This window comes from Petromyzon marinus, chromosome 5 (genome assembly GCF_048934315.1).
Source record: "Petromyzon marinus isolate PM22_M1 ecotype Great Lakes invasive population chromosome 5, UKy_Petmar_22M1.pri1.0, whole genome shotgun sequence".
Classification (NCBI taxonomy): domain Eukaryota; kingdom Metazoa; phylum Chordata; class Hyperoartia; order Petromyzontiformes; family Petromyzontidae; genus Petromyzon; species Petromyzon marinus.
The window spans coordinates 1,555,483-1,571,054 of record NC_133671.1 but is presented as its reverse complement, the minus strand read 5'-3'; the positions used below and the strand labels follow the sequence as shown (position 1 = coordinate 1,571,054).

The 15,572-nt window shown below is 47.4% G+C and overlaps 1 protein-coding gene across 1 annotated transcript in view; it reads right to left on the bottom strand.

Moving 5' to 3' along the window:
• Positions 1–13,045, bottom strand: part of LOC116938936 (N-acetyllactosaminide alpha-1,3-galactosyltransferase-like) — a 42,764-nt gene extending 29,719 nt beyond the window's left edge. Inside the window, exon 1 of the mRNA XM_032946680.2 lies at positions 12,975–13,045. The gene's annotated coding sequence lies outside the window, so the exon portion shown is untranslated. The remainder of the gene's footprint in view (positions 1–12,974) is intronic.
• Positions 13,046–15,572: the final 2,527 nt, after the last annotated feature.

The window sequence follows — 15,572 nt, the reverse complement described above, 5'->3', positions numbered from 1 at the left end:
TTGAAACTTTCATCAGCTAGCTGAGACCAGGCCACTATTGGTTTTAATGGGGTTCTGGGTGTACACTCACCACCGGAGTGGAAGAATGACAGATAATGGTCAGATGGCATATTAGCACTATGGTAGGTCCTGGTGTCAAGGACATGGGCCTGTATTCACTGTTTCCGCCACAATATAGTCCAGCAAATGTTTTTGCTTGAACCTAGGGTGCATCCATAATGTTGTGTGGATGTGCCGATGCCAGAACAGCATGTTGGTAATTATAAGCCTATGGGCTGCACAACAGTCTAGCAGCCTCCTACCGTTATTATTGAGCTGATCTGGCCCATGCCTTCCAATCACTCCTGACCATGTGCCAGCATCATGACCAACTTGGGCATTAAAATCACCCAACAAGATGACTCTATTCCGAGGGGCCACTTTAGCTAACACCTGTGACAGGAGCATAGATATCTAGGCAGTACCGGTCCAGCTCCCGACAGAGGAGTGGCAGCCTCTCCTCCGCAGTGAGCGTTCGAATATTCAAAATAAATAGGTACATAGGCTCTTACAAAGACCCATGTAATTACAGAGACCCATAGACTCACACAACAGTGACTCATAGTTTTTTGTCCTTCCCCCACACCTCTAACACAGTTGACTATGTATGGAGTGGAAGAAGTTGAATGCGCACGCATTAAAGTTGTTATGAACCACAGTCAACGGATGATTAATTGGTTGATTATACAATCTCCCGACCTTTACCGTCAATAAATTACCGGATATAAGATAGAGGATACGACCCTCCCTTGTCTTTGTATGCGTATGGAGCGGTGGCGCAGCGGTTAGTGTGCTGCTCTTTGAACCTGGCAGAGACCCGAGTTCGATTACCACTCACGGCGAACACCAACGTGAACAAAAACGATCATTTAAACAATTCCTGGGTCTCCCATAGGTCTATCAAAATCAAATGAGAAGCTGGTGCGGTAGGTAAAAATATCACCACTAGGGTCACAAAGACAGACAGGCGTGGTGCTGGCCACAAACCCCCTCATGTGCCGTGCCGGCCTTCATAAGCGCTGCTCGCTTTGCTCGCGAACAGCATTTGGCCCAGCAGTCTGTTAAGACTATGGGCAGTGTTGAGTCTATGGGCAGTACTGAGTCTTTGGGCAGTGCTGGGTCTGTGGGCAGTGTTGAGTCTGTGGACAGTTGAATCTGTAGGCAGTGTTGAGTCTATGGGCAGTCTTTATTTTAAGCTTTCGTGACTGCAGGAATCCATACTCTTTGCTACTTTCGGTAATGTCATGTAGATAGAAAATTGTATAGATCACGACGTTTCGATTGCAACACAAACAACCATCATCAGGTGAAACAAACAGCAGGAGAACCGCTGGCGTAAGAGAAAGAGCTGCTGCAACAAGAGGTTATATCGGCTTTTGGTGGGCCCAACCCAAGGGTAAGTGGGCGGAGCTAGAGAAGGAATTTGTACATAAATGTAAATGTAAGAGATCAGCATGTCAATGTGAGATGGCTCCAGCAACCGGGGGTTGTGCCAATGAGAAGATTAGCATGTCAATGTCAGAGAGCCGGGCAACAGGAACAAAAACCCGCAAGAGCAAGAGATACAAATGATGAGAGAGACACAGAGAGACACACAAAGAGACACACAGAGAGACAACCACAGAGAGAGACACACGTAAAGAGACACAAGCACATAGAGAGACACACAGAGACACAGAGAGAGAAGACACAACCTAGAGAGACACAGAGAGAGACACACACGTAGAGAGAGAGAGATACCCACACAGAGAGACACATACGGAAACACACACAGAGACACAACACAGAGTACACAGAGAGAGAGACAGATAGACAACCCACACACAGAGAGACACACACACACAGACAAAGAGAGAGAGAGAAACACACATAGATATACATACAGAGAGAGAGAGACACACACAGAGAGACACACAAACAGAGAGATACAGATTGAGACACACACACAGAGACAACCACAGAGAGAGACACACATCGAGAGATACAAGCACATAGAGAGAGACACACACGCAGAGAGACACAGAGAGAGAAAGAGACATACACCCAGAGAGACACAGAGAGAAAGACACACACACAGAGACACACAGAGAGACACACACAGAGACACACAGAGACAACACAGAGAGACACAGAGAGAGAGACACATAGAGAGACAACCCCCACACAGAGAGAAACACACACAGAGACACAAAGAGAGAGATACACACATAGAGACACATACAGAGAGAGATTCACACAGAGAGACAAACAAACAAACAGAGAGACACAAACACAGAGAGAGACACATACACAGAAACATGACAGCCTGTTATAGCCTGTTAAAAAACGAGAGCTCCTGCCACATCGAGGGAAGGAGGGCAACAGTAGCTGTGTAATTGAGACACTTAGTCCGTTAATGTAAAGACATTTAACCTGATGATGTCCTCAGAGAGTCGGAAATAACAGCTGACATAGGCAAGTAGCATGGAAACATAACAGTCAGTTAAGACATTACTTGGTTAATAACGTCCTTCCAATGATTGCACAGTTTGTACCCATCTTCTTGGTTGAAGTTGTGTGTTTATATATCTGGATGGCTTCATGAACAAATCTCTGATGATAGCCAGTGGGTTTGCAGAGTACCTTCGTCTTGGAAAAATAGATTTCGTGTGAGCCCACAGCGTTAAAACAATGATCAGCAACGGCAGAGGTATTGGTCCTTCCGTGTTTCAGATCTGCCTTATGTTCACGAACACGGTCCGAGTCATGTCGTTTACTTTCCCCAATATAACTGCTGCCGCAGCCACAACTTAGTTTGAAGACACCAGGGTATTGCATTTCAGCAATAACATCCTTTACAGATGGGATCAAATCACGGATTTTGTGTATTGTGTTGAAACGAACCTGTATCTTGTGTTTGTTTAAGATTTTGGAAATATTTTTGGTAACCTTTGCTTTGTATGGCAAGGTGATGGTTTTGATTGGGTCCTCAGATGGTTGTCCCCCAATGGCGGGGGAGACAGCTTTGCGGATTGTACGGTCAGAATATCCATTCATCCTGAATGCTTGGTGTAAATGCTCCAGCTCGCTGGCTAGGTGGTGCTGGTCGGAGATGCAATGGGCCCTATAGTGTAGTATATTGATGATGGAATTCCACATGGCCAGCCAGCACTAAACTAACTCTTCAACCTCATAAATTCCATACACCCAGCCATCAAATTCACCATGGAAATGGAAAAGGATGGCAAGTTACCATTCCTCGATGTTTTGATTGAGAAGAGACCTGATGGCTTGTTGGGACATTCTGTCTAAAGGAAAGCCACCCACACGGATGCCTATCTCAAGCCTGACTCCCACCACCATTCAGCCCAGAAGAATTCCCTCATCAAAACACTGCACCATCTCCCACCAGCAACACTTAGCCAGCGAGCTGGAGCACGTACACCAATCCATCAGGATGAATGGATATTCTGACCATACAATCCGCAAAGCTGTCTCCCCAGCCATGGTGAGACAACCATCTGAGGACCCAATCAAAACCATAACCTTGCCATACATAGCAGGGGTTACCAAAAATATTTCCAAAATCTTAAACAAACACAAGGTACAGGTTCGTTTAAACACAGTACTCAAAATCCGTGACTTGATCCCATCTTTAAAGGATGTGATTCCTTACATGCAATATCCTGGTGTCTACAAACTAAGTTGTGGCTGCGACAGCAGTTACATTGGGGAAACGAAACGACATGTCTCGGACCGTGTTCGCGAACACAAGGCAGATCTGAAACACGGTAGGACCAATACCTCTGCCATTGCTGATCATTGTTTTAACGCTGTGGGCTCACACGAAATAGATTTTTCCAAGAGGAAGGTACTCTGCAAACCCACCAGCTATCATCAGAGATTTGTTTGTGAAGCCATACAGATATATAAACTCAGACACAACTTCAACCGAGAAGACGGGTACAAACTGAGCAATAATTGGAAGGACGCTATTAACCAAGTAAAGTCTTAACTGACTGTGATGTTTCCATCCTACCTTCCTATGTCAGCTGTTATTTCCGACTCTCTGAGAACATCACCAGGTTAAATGTCTTTACATTAACGGGCTAAGTGTCTCAATAACACAGCTACCGTTGCCCCCTTTCCCTCGATGTGGCAGGAGCTCTCGTTTTTTAACAGACTATAACTGGCTGTGATGTTTCTGTGTATGTGTCTCTTTCTGTTTGTCTCTGTTTGTTTGTCTCTCTGTGTGTATCTCTCTCTGAATGTGTCTCTGTGTGTGTGTCTCTCTCTCTATCTGTGTCTCTCTATATGTGTGTGTCTCTCTCTGTGTGGGGGTCGGGCGTGTGGTTCAGCCGAATCTCGCCAGGGGTAACAGACTTGTGCATTTCCTGCGGTGCCAGGGAGGATCTGCCCCACCAGTACTTACGCTGCCAGCGGCTCAAACCAATGTTCCGCCTTTTGGGGGACATCTTCAGGAAACTGGGGGTGCCCTTCTACAATAGCAGCTTCGTATATGGGGTGCCTTATCTGGCTAACAAGCGCCATGACCTCGCCAACTTCGCCTGTGCTCAGGCGAAGATGGCGGTGGACAGAACGAGGAAACATTTACATTTACGTACAAATTATTTCTCTAGCTCCGCCCACTTACACTGGGTTGGGCCCACCAAAAGCCTATATAACCTCTTGTTGCAGCAGCTCTTTCTCCTACGCCAGCAGTTCTCCTGCTTTGTTTGTTTCATCTGATGACGATTGCTTGTGTTGCGATGAAACGTCGTGATCTATTAATTTTCTATCTAAGTGACTTTACTGAAAGAACAAAAGAGAATGGGCAGTGTTGAATCTATGGGCAGTGCTGAGTCTATGGGTAGGTGCTGAGGATATGGGCATTACTGAGTCTATGGCAGGTGCTGCTCACTCACAGCACTTTCCCCAACGATCTGTTAAAGGTAAAGGGGTTGGGTTCTTTGTCTTTTTCATAGGTTATGAGAATGGATCTTGCCCTGGCAGGGTTTAATCTCACACGAGATAGTTTAAAGTTCAACACGGGCGTTGTGAGTCATGATGGTTATATCCTGAACTGCTATATATTTTCACGTAATGATTAGCCACTTCATTTAGCAATCATTTGTGACCAGGTTACTTCTGAAAAAGAAGCTAATAGCTCAGTGGACCTTGCCTGGTCCAATAAAAATTGTGAATTTTTTTTTATTTCATAAAATATATATATATCATTGGCTTTCCGTTGGCCAAACAAATACAGTTTAAGTTCATCGCACTAATTTTACACACACAAAGTGCTTGGCACAAATGAACCACGAAACATCGCTGCTGATCTCAAGGAGCTATAAACCATCATCAGGCGAACTCCGGTTGTCATCCTCACAGCAGTAGTAGCAATTTCTGGCTGGCCATCGAGCAAAGGCAGTCACCGCATCGCGCTTTTCAGATGCTATATAAACAACACGATACACTACTATACACTGCACTATACACTACACTATACACCACTATACACTACTATACACTACACTACTATATATACTACACCATACACTACACTATACACTGCACTTTTGGTTGGCCATCGAACAAAGATGGTTACCCCACGCGCGGCGCTTTCAGATGTGCTTCTGTACCATCTGAAACGCTCTTCTTTCCGAATTGAGGAAGTCACTGAAAGCTATGCATATTTAAATCCTATATTGACAAACTGATTTCTTTAGAACTGCTTTTTGTGTTTTAGTTTGTTGTGATCACGGTTGGCTACGTACGTTGCAAAAGAAGTTCAACGTAAATAAATAATTACTAGAATGGCACTTTAGACTAGCATTGCAATTTAAACTAATATTGCACATCTCCTCACATTGCACAACTCTATGAATGCCTATGCATCTCTATGAGTCTCTGCGTATCTTTACGTATATTTATTAAATGCAACTGGACAAATAGCTTCGTAGCTCATCGGATTTCTCCAGGATAACTACATATTTTGAAAGAGAAACTATTCTTATTATATGTATATCTATGTATCCCTAAGTTTATCCATGAGTCGAAATGCATCTCTTTGCATCACTATGTATATCTACATATCTCTAACGTATCTCTATGAGTCTCTATCTGTATAATTCTATATGTATCTCTATAAGGCTCAATTAGTCTCTGGTATCTCTGTGCATTTATATGCATCTCTATGTGTCTCTACGTTTCTCTACGAGTCTCTATATATGACTGTATAAGTCGATATGTATCTATATGAGTCTCAATGCGTCTCTTTATCTCTATAAGTATCTATGCATCTCTAAAAGTATCTATGTACCTCTATGGATCGCTATGAGTCTCTGTGTATCTCTGGATAATGAATGATGCATCTTATAAACAGGTAATCAACTTCACGTTGTGCATCTTACCATATACCGAAATATTATTGTCTACATAAACCCGTGTTATGGAGTAGAAAAAATATATAAACAATGAAATTGTAACATTTTATTTTTCGTATATTCATAGCTACGTTACAACACAACGGTCAGGACACATAGGTTTATTGATATAAAGGGTGGCCCAACAGTCAGGACATATAGGGATATTGCTGTTATAGGCCGAGCTCGCTGTAGCAAACAAAGCGTGGACGGACAGCCCAGTCATTGACTCCACACTGCGACTTACCTAGGCAGACTCCACAAGCAGTAATGTTGTGCATAGGGTTCGCGCTCTGTGACGATTCACCATTGTATTATTATTATTTTGGTTCTTTCGGTAAAGTCACGTAGATAGAAGAAAAAATAATAAAAATAAAGTTAATAAAAATAATTAAAAAAACTTGAATGAAAATATAAAAAACACTAATGTAGACAGTAGCCTGGTTCTTAATCGGAGTGAGTGTACGGGAAGTCTATGATGGAGACTGCAGCTTGGTTATTAAGTTTGGTGAGTGTACTGGCAGTCTATAATGTAGACTGTAGCCTGATTCTAAACCTGCGTGAGCGTACTGGCAGTAAAAAATATAAAATCAAATCTAAAATTAAAAACTGAAAACCACTACGTTTCGATTATAACACAAGCGATCGTCTTCAGGAGGTAAGAGGAATGTCACCGAAGGCAACCGCTTATAAGATTTCAAAAATGGACGTGGCACAAGAGCTCCGCCGGCGCAGTGAAATGGGCAGGGCATATGTGCCCTTGGGTAAGAAAACAAGAAAACGACACAAATCAAGTCATAACCTATGCTCCCTTGACAAGAAAACAAATCATACATAGCAGGGCTAACCAAAAATATTTCCAAAATCAGTGTGTCTCCCTAGCTTGTCTCTCTCTCTGTCTTTCTGTGTGTGTGTCTCTCCCTATGTGGTTGTATCTCTCGATATGTGTCTCTCTGTGGTTATCGCTCTGTGTGTCTCTGTGTGTGTCTTTTATTGAGCCAGGCTACAGTCTACATTATAGACTGCCAGTACGCTCACTTAGTTTAATAACCATTGCTACAGTCTACATTATATACTGCCAATACCCTCACCTAGCTTAAAAACTAGGCTACAGTCTACATTATAGACTGCCGGTACACTCACAAAGGTTAAGAACCAGGCTACAGTCTACATTATAGATTGCCAGTACACTCACCGAGGTTAATAAGCAGGCTACAGTCGACATTATAGACTGCCAGTCCACTCACCCAGCTTAATAACATTGCTACAGTCTACATTATAGACTGCCAGTATACTCACCAAACTTAATAACCAGGCTAAAGTCTACATTATAGACTACCAGTACACTTACCCAGCTTAATAACATTGTTACAGTCTACATTATAGACTGCCAGTACACTCACCAAACTTAATAACCAGGCTAAAGTCTACATTATAGACTGCCAGTACACTCAACAAACTTAATAACCAAGCTAAAGTCTACATTATAGACTGCCAGTACACTCACTTCGATTAAGAACCAGGCTACAGTCTACATTAGTGTTTTTTTATATTTTTTATTTTTTTTATTTATTTTTTATTATTTTTTATTCACTTTACTTTTAGTTTGTTTCTATCTACGTGGCTTTACCGAAATTACCAAAATAATATGAATTCCTGCAGTCACGAAAGTTTTAAGTCAAAACATTGCATTAGTTTTGTATTGTTTGTCGTTGTAACTTGCTGAATCCGTGCCCCTGCTGGACATCTGTGACAAAGAGCTTCGTAGCTCATCGGATTCCTCCCCCTGCTGCTGTCTAAATACAGATTATGATTCTGAATATAATTTTGAATATAATCGTGACATGACAGATACTAGGATTAGTTATATCTGTACCAGAGATAGAGAGAGACTGAGATACAGAGAGAGGTTGAGAGAAATGACTTTTAAACAACTTTTATTGCCGCCAGCAGCAACAGCATTGGAGGCGATTCCGATATGAAATACACCGTCACCAGCAAACAAAGAAAACAAACGCTATAAATCCATGCACTGTGGTGCAAAATGCACCGCGCACAACACGAAAGAAAAGTCACGTGATGGTGGTGTTCATCGCGCACGCCACGGTGACGAGCGAGCATTTCTGAAGGTGAACATGAGGGTGCCGTCCACGCTGGTACAGAGGGCTTTTCCGGCTCCCCAGCATTTGAAGAAGACGTGCACATCACCGACATGTGTGTGGTATGCTTGCTCCAGCCGGAGCCACGCTTTAAGCAGGCCCCTGAACACTAGAAGCACAGAGCAGCCGTTAGTGTCACCTTCCAGCATCTTTTACCTCGTTCTGTACACCGCCATCTTCGCCTGAGCACAGGCGAAGTTGGCTAGGTCATGGCGCTTGTTAGCCAGGCAAGGCACCCCATATACGAAGTTGTTGTTGTAAAAGGGCACCCCAAGTTTCCTGAAGATGTCCCCCAAAAGGCGGAACATTGGTTTGAGCCGGTTGCAGCATTGGTACTGGTGGGGCAGATCCTCCCTGGCACCGCAGGAAATGCACAAGTCTGTTACCACTGGCGAGATTCGGCTGAGCCACACGGCCGATGGCTACGTGCAGTGTGCCAATCTCCACTGGAGGTCACTGCAGCGTTTGGCTACGGGGGGTGGCCGCAATGAGGGGAGAGAAATGGTCTCTCCATTTTGTGTCCGGTAGGTCGGCCAGGTCCTGGGAATGCAGCACCTTGACACAGCACGTGTAGAGCACTGTGTTCGGGGCACTCTTCAGGGGCTCGTTCCTGCAGCCTCGGAGCTTCAGTAGCCTGACGGAGTCACTGTGGCCAGGGAGCTGCGCGCAGAAGAAGCACAACTCCGGGAAGAAGGAGGGGGGGGGCTGCCACCATCCCACGGGGCCTCCAGCTTCAGGCGCAGCTCCTTCATGGCGCGGAGCACGTCCCGCAGCAGCTTCTCCCCGGCAAGCATGGAGCGGAGTCCCGCGGTGCTGACGATCTCAGCTGCGGTCTTCCACTTGGGCTGGTGGGCCTGCACATGGCGGAAGACTGTCCACAGCCCTGCTGATGTGAGGCATAGAGCCAGGGTCCTCTCTCCTCTGATCCCCTGGAAGAGGCCGTTGCAGAACAAGGGCTCGTTCAGGAATTGTGCGAGGTCGTAGGGCGCGCGCGTTCTCCACTTGAAGCTCTGCCACACGTCCAAGAGGCTCTGGTGATAACTTGGCAGCCTCGTGTAGTCGACCAGGCTCAGGTCCATCAGGAAGAGCACCTTTCCGTACCCCAGGCACCCCCCTACATTTCTCAACAGGGCGAGGGCCGGCGACCCCAGGCTAGCTCCTCCTCATCGTACAGCAGCCGCCTGACTGCCATGAGCCTGAAACTCATGACCCTGGCGACGATGTCCACCCGACCCTGGCCGCCCTTGCCCACCGGCAGGCAGAGAACGCCCGGCCTGAGACAGTATTTCCCATGCCAGACGAAGTGTGCGAGTGAGCGGTTGACTCTGGTGAGTAGCCAAGCAGGAGGCTGGAGGGCCTTTGTCTTGTGCCACAGCACGGATGCTGCCAGGGTGTTAGCGACGAGTACTCGGCCCTTGAATGACATCTGCGGAGCGAGGCGTGCCCATATCAGTAATTTGGCCTCCATTGTGTTGGCCAGCTCGGTCCAATTGTTCAGAGCGACGTGTGGTTTCCCCAGGTATACCCCCAGGTACTTTACTCCATCTTCCCGCCAACTGCCTCCTCCTGGGAGGAGCACAGAACGAACGCCGCCTCGCGAGCCCAAACACATGGCCTCGCACTTGGCCCAGTTGACCCTGGCGTTCAAAGCCCTCTCGTACACTGGGACCGCCTGGCTGAGCACAGAGACGTTATGCGCGTCATTGAGGACGATGCATATGTCGTCTGCAAAAGCCGAGAGCTTGATGACTGCGTTCTCAGGTCCCGGGACCTTGAGGTCAGACGGATTTCGTCTCAGGTGGCATAGCAGTTACTCAATGGACAGGGTGTACAGCAGCCCCGAGAGGGGGCATCCCTGTCTGACCCCCCTCGTCATGGGGAAAGGGGCGCCGAGCCGCTGGTTTATCTTCAAGAGGCTGGATGTGTCCGTGTACAGGAGCATAACGTGCGAAATAAAGACCTGGCCGAAGCCGAGCGACGTTAGGAGTTTATCCAATTACTCGTGGCTCACCCTGTTAAAGGCCTTCTCCTGATCCAAGAAGAGGAGGCCTAAGTCGATGTTGTGCGCTTCTGCAAGGGAGATTATATCTCTGACCGTACCAATATTGTCGTATATGCACCATCTGGGGATGCAATATGACTGTTCCAGCAGGATCAGCTGACCCAGCACTTGAGATAGTTTGCCAGCACCTTGGATAAGATTTTGTAATCAGCGCACGAGAGGGACATGGGTCGCCAATTCTCGACGAGGTGCAGGTCCCGAGACATGTCGTTTCATTTCCCTAATATAACAGCCACCGCAGGTACAACTTAGTTTGTAAACTCCAGGATATTGCATATCAGGAATGACATCCTTCACAGATGGGATTTCATCATGGATTTTGTGTACTGTATTGAATCGGATCTGGACGTTGTGTTTGTTTAAGATTTTGGAAATCTTGACGTTTTCTTTGAAGGAGACATTATCTGGTGCAAACCGCGAACTGAGCACAATCGCCATGCCGGCGAGGTTGTCATCGGCATGGCTGAAGAAGGCCCGGCCGCCTAAAAAAGGCTGGCGTTGGGCCTCCAGAGTGGCGTCGAGGTGAGTTTCCTGGAGGAGAGTCACATCTGCTTTGAGTTCCCTGACAAAGCAGCAGATCTGGTCCCACCTGTTGTCACTGCGAGCGCTGTTACAGTTCAGACTAGCAACCTTAATAGCTGAAGCCATCATGTAGTTGTGTGGTGGTGGTAGTGTTAACAGTAGTTGCGGGGGGCTGGGTTACTTCCCTCTGGTAGTGGAGGTTCTTTTGCTCTCCCTTCCGGTGAGATGAGCCGGCCTTCATTGCCTTCCTGCAGCATGGTGCCATCAGGGACCGCACTGGCTGGTGGTTCCTCTTGCCCTGAGGATGCTGAAGCGGCGTGTGGTGGTGACGGCGGGGGTGTTGGTGGCACTTGTCCCACCTTGCTGTCCTCAGGCGGGTCGCCATCGAGCATGTCTTCATATTCCCCCCCCCCCCCCCACAATGCCCTCTGGGATGGCACTCGCGGGGGGGGGGCGTTGCTCGTCCTGCTCTGCGACTTTTGGGTAGGGCTCGTGATTGGCGGTGGCCATGCGCTTAGGGTTAGGGGCCGCGTGGCCTCCTCCGCCGTGACAGAGAGAGACAGAGAAAGAAAGCCAGACAGAGAGACTGGGAGAGAGATGAAGTCAGACTGTTAGAGAGATATTGAGATACAAAGATACTGAGAGAGACAGATAAAGAGAGACAGAGATAGACACCGGGAGAAACAGAGAGACGGAGAGAGACAGAGATACTGAGAGAGATGAATTGAGACTGAGAGAGAGTTTGAGAGATTGAGACAGCGACTGAGAGAGATTGGGAAAGAGACAGAGAGATTGAGAGCCAGAGAGACTGCTAGAGAGACAGAAGTAGACAGATTGAGAGACTTAGAGAGAAACAGAGTCACAGAGAGAAATAAATACTGAGAAAGAGAGATGAAGTGAGACTCAGAGAATAAGAGACCGAGAGACTTTTAAATAACTTTTATTGCCGCCAGCAGCAACAGCACTGGAGGCAACTCTAATACGAAATAGTCACCAGCAGACAAATCACAAACACTATAAATCCGCGCGCTGTGGCGCTAAATGTACTGCGCACAACACAAAATAAAAGTCAGGCAGTGGTGGTCATTGCGCGCGCCACGGCGACGAGCGAGTGTTTCAGAAGATGAACCTGAAGGTGCCGTCCACACTGGCACAGAGGAGAGACCGAGAGAGACAAACACAGAGAGAGAGAGAGAGACAGAGAAAGAGGCAGACAGGGAGACTGAAAGAGACACAAAGACTTCGAGATACAGAGATAGAGAGAGGGACTGAAAGAGACAAAGAGACTGAGGTAGACAGACTGAGAGACTGAGAGAGACAGAGACATAGATATACATAGATACTGAGAGAGACAGAGAGAGAGACAAGGAGAGACAGAGAGAAACACACACTGGAAACACGTTTCAATAACATACACGTCTCCATACGTTATAACACATTAAAGTACACTACGTAATGTTCTTATTTATAAACTATCCATGTAGCTAAATTTTGATTTAAAGCTTTCGTGACTGCAGTGATTCATATTCTTGGTTCTTTCGGTAAAGTCACGTTGAAGGGAAACAATAAAATAATAAAATATATGTTTTACATGATACCGAAATATATGTTTTATATATATTTTATTATTCTATTGTTTCCCTTCAACGTGACTTTCCCGAAAGAACCAAGAATATCCATGTAGCTATTGATTTTTAAACGAATACGAGAACACGACCGCAACTCATGTGCAGTGTGCGGAGGCGTCATCGTCACTACGAAGCCAGAGTCGAACTGGTCCGTGCTTACCGTGCCGGCCTGGAGACAAGTGGAGGAGACGCCCTCGGGCCAGCTCACGACGTCCAAACAACGTCCTCTATTCCCCCTCCCTCTCTCTCTTGCCCGCACACGCACGCAGATATACAGATATAAAGATAAAATATGCCCTGTATAGCCTGTCACAACCTGTTGGGCAAGTGTTGTTAGCGAACATCTATAAAGGCTGGAACGGGACATGAGGGGGTCGGTGGCCGGCACCATGCCCGGCCGCCTTTATCTCTTCTTGTGGCGATGTTTACACACCGAACTAGGTACGTTGTTTTTCAATGCACACATCTTTTATTTGCACTCAAAATTAGAAAATACATTATTTTAACCCGATACTTATTCAAATTCTGATGTGGGATGCTGTAGATAGTGAGAGAGGGCCTGTATATTTTTATCAGCCAGCTGGAACACCTCATTTGTCAGCCAGGGTTTCTGGGAAGGTTTATACCGTGTACCCAAAGCAGCCATTGCAGCTGCATGAGAAACAGTCCTAAACCTTGCCAATTTCTTCTTAGTGTAGTGGAGTACGAAGGTGCGTTGTGGAAACAGCGTGATTACATGATAACAAATACAGCACAGGTTATGTGAGGGCAATGAGGTTGGGAGAGCCAAGGATGGCTGTGATTGGTTGGTGCTGTTGCCGGGGCTGGAGAGGCGTCTTGCAGTCTGGCGAGAAACAGGTGTACGGATCACGTGGGGTGCCGTTGGGACGCGGGTTAATTAATTGGGGTGTGATGAGAGCATGGATAAATTGGGGGGTCGGAAATTGAAGCGGGAGTTGGAGTTTGGAGAGCTTGGAGTCAACAGGGGGAATTGAAGTGTGGAGAGTTTGAGAGACAGAGTTTGGAAGAGAGAGTTTGAGAGACGGAGTTTGAGAGACAGTTTGGAAGACAGAGTTTGAGAGACAGAGTTTGAGAGACAAAGTTTGGAAGACAGAGTGGAAGGGAGACGGAGTTGGAGATGGAGCTTGGAGAGGGCGTAGCGATAGCGAAGCTGAACAAAGATGAAGTAGTTAGGGGTGGAGAGACTGTAGCGATAGCGAAGCTGAACAAAGACGAAGTAGTTAGCGGTGGAGAGAGCATAGCGATAGCAAAGCTGAACAAAGAAGAAGTAGTTACCAGTGGAGAGAGCATAGCGATAGCATAGCTGAAGACGAGAATAGCCCGCAGTGGAGAGAGCGTAGCGATAGCGGAGCTGGAGACGAGAATAGCCAGTAGTGGAGAGAGCGTAGCGGTAGCGGAGCTGAAGACGAGAACAGCCAGCAGTGGAGTGAGCACAGTGACGGTGATAGCGGTGAACAGGGATGAAGCAGTTAGCAGTGGAGTGAGCATAGTGACAGTGATAGCGGTGAACAAAGACGAAGAAGTCAGCAGTGGAGAGAACATAGCGACAGTGATAACGGAGAGCGGAGACGAAGAAGTTAGCGGCGGAGTAAGCGAAGTAATCGTGGGGACTAAGCGAAGTAATCGTGGGGAGTGGAGAGACAAAGGTGGCGAGCGAGTCGAGTGAAGCACGGCGAGCAAGTCGTGGCGACCGGGATACTGTGGAATGAGGAGGACATGCTGAGAGCTGTAAATAAAGCGGTGTTTGGAGAAAGACAGAAGTTGTCCGAGTGAATTCGAACACTACATTTGGTGTCAGAGTGACTACGAACCACGCCGAGATGTCGAAGAAGGCAGCCAAGAAGAAGAACGTGCCGATGGACTCGTCCAATGACAGCAATGACGAGGACATGCTGCCCGTGTCCGGCCAAGTGGCCGATACTCCTCCGGAGGACCTGGTTGAACGGGAAATTACAAAACGAGACAGCGGTTCGAGTGGGGCCGAGACCCCGGGACCGTCGGGTGATTGGAGAGTCCTCCTGGCCCAGTGGGAGGCCAGAATGGCGACATTGACGGAGGCATTCAACCGCTTTGTGACATCGGACAACGTACAACCGACGGTGTCAAGTCGACCAGCAGATGTTGCCGCGGGGTCGGAGCGATTGGAGAAATCCGACGACGATGAAGCGCAGCCGTCGGGACCAGCACGGCGACTTAATGTGCAGCGGTTCGAGGCCAAAAGTTGGTGATTGGACGGAATTTACATGACGGTTCCGAGTGGCTTATCAATCTCTGCAGTGGACTGAGGGTGCCGCGCTGCGGGCACTGCCGACGGCCCTTGATGATGATTCTTTGGCGACATTTAATGATTTCCCTGCCGCCGTCAGACCAACGCTGGACGGGGCATTCGCGGCAATGAGAAAGGTGTACGAGCCGCGGTCGGTCGCCAAACGTAGATTTCAGCAAAGGAAGCGGGAGGGCACGGAATCCCCTCTTGCGTTCCGCAACGCGCTGTTGGCCCTCGCTCAAGTAGCAAACCCGGCGATGGACCAGGAGGCCCTAGATTTCTTGCTGCAGGAGAAGCTTTTGCAGTTGCCGAAGGAGCTACGAGTCGTCCTTTCGCTTCCTGACAGCAACAACGACGACGACATGTCGTTTCTACAGATCGCCAGGAACATCGAAGTCAACCTGGACCTCCGCGACGAGCCAGCGGTGGTGGGTGTGCAGCCGCTGCTGATGAGCGCTGCCGCGTCCGAGA